The sequence below is a fragment of the Rhinolophus sinicus genome, linkage group LG02, assembly GCF_036562045.2.
Source record: "Rhinolophus sinicus isolate RSC01 linkage group LG02, ASM3656204v1, whole genome shotgun sequence".
NCBI lineage: Eukaryota > Metazoa > Chordata > Mammalia > Chiroptera > Rhinolophidae > Rhinolophus > Rhinolophus sinicus.
In genome coordinates, this window is record NC_133752.1 from 150,558,680 (window position 1) to 150,564,687 (window position 6,008).

The window sequence follows — 6,008 nt, forward strand, 5'->3', positions numbered from 1 at the left end:
AAGGTATTGGAAAAGGGGTTCTCTCTCTCTCTCTCTCTCTCTCTCTCTCTCTCTGCTGGACATGGAGTCAATAGGGGGCAGGGCTGCTGTCATCATTTTGATACAAGGGACAAGACTGTTTAAAAATGAAAGTGATACGTGGAAAGCACACAAGCAAGAGAGAAACAGAGTCCTGGTGATGGAAACAGAGCTGAATTCAGCCATGAATTCAGGGGGGAAAAAATACACACACACACACACACACACACACACACACACACACACACGGTGCCAAAAAAAGCATACACATTTTAAGCAAGGAAAATTGAAATGGTATTAAAATTGTAATAGTCAATATATACCGATAACAAAAGATGAACACAAGTCACATTTGATTTCTGCAATTACAAGAGGTGCTCAAAGTGGTTCCCATCAGCAACTCTGAGCACCTCTTGTAATTGCAGAAATCAAACGTGATTTGTATTCATCTTTTGTTATCAGTATATATTGAGTATTACAATTTTAATAGTTTTTCCTTTCTTAAAATGTGTACACATGTTTTTGGCACCCTCTGTATACGTCAGTTTGTGTTGGGTTTTCTGTCATTTGCAACAAAACCATCTTAACCGATATAATATTTAGGCATATCTTGGCACATGTGAGTTTAATAGATAAATAAGTTGTGAGGAATAGCAATTATTTATTTCTATAGGGTAATTTGGCAATATGTACCTACAGCCTTAAAAAAGATCTTCCTTCTGCACAAGGATGGTGGTGACGGTTGCCCGCAATGTGAATATAGTTAATGCCACTGAACTATACACTTAAAGATGGCTAAAAATGGTAAACTTTATGTTATATATTTTACCACAATAAGAAAAATAAATAAAAGAAAGAAAAAGACCAGAAATAAAGGCTTATAATCTTGTTAATACATGAACACATAGGAACAGGAAAGCTTGCTATGCTGTACCAATAATACTAGTAATCATTACTACTTTTAAAAAATGTATTGAAGGGAAATAATTAAATAAATATACAAAGTGTTTATCTGAGCATTATTTATAACATTAATAGGGACTGGCTAATAAAATTATGATATGTTCAAATAATGGAATATTATGTAGTCTTTAAAATGATAAAGTAGATTTATATGCCACTTCTTATGAACATACATATTACAGTGCTAGAAATATTGGAATTACATTACTATCAAATGGTTTCACAAAAATAAGGCAAGGCTTCTTATATGATTTATGAATTGGAGCCAAATGGTTGCAGGGAGGACACCACTCAGTAACTGGTAGGAGCTCAACTGCTCACTCAGAAAGAATTTACTGTTCCATTGACTGTTAGATACCACTGGTGATAAGATGCTTCCTGATTTCAGAGATGTTAAAATGTGAAGTATTTATCTTAGAATCAACCAAATATAATATGTTTGGGGTAGAAAATTGTGCATGGAGATGAGTGGGATGGAGGGAAACGAGACATGAAAATCATTAAAATAAACTCAAGAGGAAAAGTGTTTTAAGGTTTATAGAATAAAATTATTTTACATCTGCTGAAAAAAGGCTAATGAAAGCTTTGAGGAGGGATCTAAGGTGGCCACAAAAACATGCACAGAAGTTTAATTTTGTCACTAAAGGAAGCAAGCAGCTCTCCCTGCTAATTTGGACTCTATATATTAGGTAATAGTAAGTGTTAATTCATTTACATTTGTGAGGTTTCTTTCTCTATTTTTTCTTAAATGGAGAGGAGGCTTGTAATTTTAGCTCCCCCTCTCCTGTTTTAAGAAGGGGTTTGACAGCTGAAGAGAGAGAAAAAGGTATGGGAACAATTAATTGCTAGTACTCAAGGAGAAGGATCAAATGCTTACATTTTTCATGTAAACAGAATTTAAGAAACTTAAGACTTCCAGTAAAGAGTGGGTAAAGAGTGTTCCTGTATCTCATCTATCTTGTTCAAAGCGTTATTCCGTTGCAAAACTCAGCTACTTCTATCCAAGCAGCCTCACAAGTTAGGAATTTGACCAGCTGTCCATGAGAAAGTGGGCTAAAAAAAATGTCAAGCATTCTCTTTCTCTCTCTGTCTCTCTCTCTCTCACACACAACACACACACACACACACACACACACACATTGCAGTGCTTAGCAATACACCACACATATACTATTTACTCACAAAGCTTGCTCCTTATTTTCAGTTATTTCTCTTCTCTGTAAAGTGGGAGGCATTAGGGAAGGCAAATTGCTCTTCATTGTTACTATGATTCATAGTGAGTCCAAGCCAGGCGCCCAGGACCACTGCCATCAGCAGCTGCTGCACCCATCACATCATTGTAAGGTCCTCCCATTTGACACAATCACTAGCCACAGACAGAGGGACTTGACCAAAAGCCACAGGTGTGGTGGCTCTAGGCAAAATGCATTGGTAAATAAATTCACCTGATAGGATGTCAGATCTAAAAGGAAACCTAAAGAACACATAAGCGCTGAAATTCCTAACCTTTGGTAAGCAAAAAATTCACCTTAGGAGCTTTTGAAACATCTCAGATGAGGTCCCAGGTTGTATATTTCTCAAAAAGCTTCAAAGGCAATTCTGCTGCGCATTAAAGGCTGAGAATCACTGTTCTAAACCCATTCCTCTTATATTACAGATGGTAACCTGGGGCCCAGAGAGGTTGCTGGCTTGCCCAAGATCACGTACCTGGTGAAAAGCAGAATCAAGACTAGAACTCAAACCTCCTGATTCTCAGCCCAGGCTCTTTATTTTTACTCTAGCATCCTGTCCCACTGACTATTTTCCAAATATTTACTATTATTTCTTCCTAATACATTTGAAAATGTGTAGTTTAACCATTGGCTATTTAATTAAATCATAGTTCTAAAATCTAGCATTTATGAAAGAAGCCAGCCACAAAGGACACGTATGATTCCGTTTATATGAAACGCCCAGAATAGGCAATTCCATAGTGATAGAAGTAGACCAGTAAATTACCAGGAGCTGGGGATGGGGTGGGGTGGAAATGGGTCAGGGTTTCTTTTTGGGGTGATGAAAATGTTCTAAAATTAATTGTGATGATGGTTTGCACGAGTCTGTGAATATACTAAAAAACATCAAATCGTACACTTTCAAAAGGTGAGTTGTATGGCATATAAATTATATTCCAATAAAGCTGTTTAAAAAATCTAGCACTAACTCCCCACTTGTTTCTGAAGAATAATTCAAAAAAATTATTTCTTCATTCTTCGACATTTCTCTAAAATTATAGGCAGTCTCCTTAAATTTAGATCCCTACTTAGCTTAATTTCCCAGCTCCCTCTACCCCCAACAACAGATTAGTCTTTCCAGAGCTTAGTCTCACATTTAGGATCCTTGTCCTTCAGGCCACCAGACTCTGTGTCTTTGCCAAGATTGTTCCTTCCACTGAGATGTCCAATTTGTGTGTTCAAGGCCTAGCTCATATGTCATCTTTTCAAGTGTCTTTCCTCTGCACCACACTAGAAGTGGTCTGCCTTCCAGAGTAAAAGAGGTGACATTTTGACCAAAAGTTTTGATATCATATAACAAGCGTCATCAGCCTTCCAATCTGGAATCTTTGGGCCCTTATCACCCACCAGTGACCCCTTTCCCTAAGTTAATGCCGCATTTAAGTTTTCTTATTGCAGCACCAGGTCTAGCATCCAATTCTGTATCTGTTATTTTGTGTGTTGTTTGCTTTCTTCTTCCCACTAAGCAATCCTTCCCCCTCCTGTTTTTCCCACCTCCTCCCTCCCTACTTGGCTTACTCTTCCTAAGTATTCAAGACTCTGGAAAAAATGTCATCTCTTCCAGGAAGGCTTCTCTGACACCTTCCCTCACCCTTAGGATGGTGGCCAAACTAAAGTACTGTAATGTCAAGGGAAGAATAGAGAAATGGATGAATTTGAAAAGTACTAAGAAGATAGAATTGGTAGAACTTGCTAATATGAAATGTATGTAAAAATAAATAATGAAGATCAAACAGAATAAACAGCAAACCTGGAAATAAGAATTGGTAACAATTTAGAGTAATTTCATGGTGTTTTGCAAGCTTTATTTATGTCATCTGAAATTTTAATAAGATGGATCCTCTGTGTCCTGCCAACCATGTCCCTTTGCTAATAATATTACTTTATTGAACCAGGGCCTTTAATGACTCCTTGCTAATGCACCAAGCCTAAGCTCTGCTTTGTTTTAAAGGCCTTCAGAGCTGGTCCAGCCCTTCTCATCAGCTCCACCCAGCTGTGGTCAGGCTGGCTACTTCATCCTCCTGCACAGGTCTTGCTCACTCCTGCTTCTAGCACTTTTGTACCCCTTTGCCTGGGGCAGTCCTTTCCCTATGCACACCTCACTGGCCATTCAAAGCCCAGGTTCATGAACGCTTGCCTGGTCCATGCCTCCCTGTGCCCTCTGAACTCCTGGACCATTCATAGTTGATAGCATCTAATTTAGCACGTAATTATATATGCTCATCTAACATAGTTTATTGTTGTTTTAATGTGTGTTAGTCATGTTTCCTCAACTAGATTATAAATTTATTGAGGGTAGGAACCATGATTTATACTTCTTTAAGATCATACGTTCTGGAATCAAACTATGCTCCACTCCTGGCTCTCCAACTTGCAAGCTATGTGACATTGGGCAAATAGCTTAAACTCTCTATGCCTTAGTTCCTACTGTTTAAAATGAGATAATAGGAGCAGCTGGATGGCTCAGTTGGTTAAAGCGCGAGTTTTTAACAACAGGGTTGCGGGTTCAATTCCCACATGGGCAGTGAGCTGTGCCCTCCACAACTAGATTGAAAGACAATGACTTGGAGCTGATGAGCCCTGGAAAAACACACTGTACCCCAATATTCCCCCATTAAAAAATAAAATAGAGAGAGATAATAAAAGTCCCTATCTCACAGGGGTATTTGTACGGCTACATGAGGCAACACATGCACAGTGCCCACCTGGCACATTGTAAGAACTCAGTAAACATTAGCTATTACCATTGCCCTCACATTGCGTAGCATGACATCACTGAACACGGAGTAGATGCCTAAAATTTATTTTTGCTGATTTATTAGGTTGGTGCAAAAGTAATTGCGGTTTTTGCAGTTATTTTTAACCTTTTAAACTGCAATTACTTCTGCACCAATGATAGGTTGCACGTACATCTCTTTTAGGGGTCTAAGAGAATCAGAAACTCTTGTGTGGCGGCACAAAGGTGCACTTGTACAGACAATAATTATTTTTAAATGTTTATCAGGACGATTCTACTTCCCCAATTTTGAGGAGCATCACATCATGGCCCTCATATTTTCCCTCACCTGGGTCCTGGCACCCAGGTGAGGGAATCAAGAGGGTTATCTCCGTTACTTCATAAGGAAACAGGGACTGAGCATTAGATGGCAAAATAGAACTCAGTTAGATGCCTGGAGTATTCTGGGTGCCAAGTGCCAGTCATCTGTTAAGAATCCATATTAAACAACCCCCATTTATGTGATTTTCTGCATTGGATTGTACATACCTCAAAGAAACAAACATAAATTACTGTATTTACCTGTCGGTAGTTGAGGCGACAGTTTGTCTAGTAGAGTGCAAAACAATAATAAAGGTGCGAAGGAAATTAAAGACCGGAGGCCAAGCTCTAGGCACACACTGTTATTATATTTTATATTATACCAATTATTATGCACGCCTCTCCCCTCAATACTCTGCAAACTGAATGGCTTCAACCAGCTTATCTGGAAGAGCCAACTACTTGAGCCCCATGTGGTCCCCGGATGCATCCTGGTAAAATCCTTGGGACTCATGTGACTATGGGAAAACAAATTACTGCTGTGGGGGAGGAAAATGAGACTGCAGCTGATACTACAAAGATAGTCGTGGAAGCTGTGCAGGATTCATACCATCATAAAAGATCATAGAATGTGAATTGCTTTGTAAAGAAATTCTTTGAGGTTATTCCTCTTCTTTTACATTTAAGTGTCATATTTTCCAAATGAAAGATTGAAAACT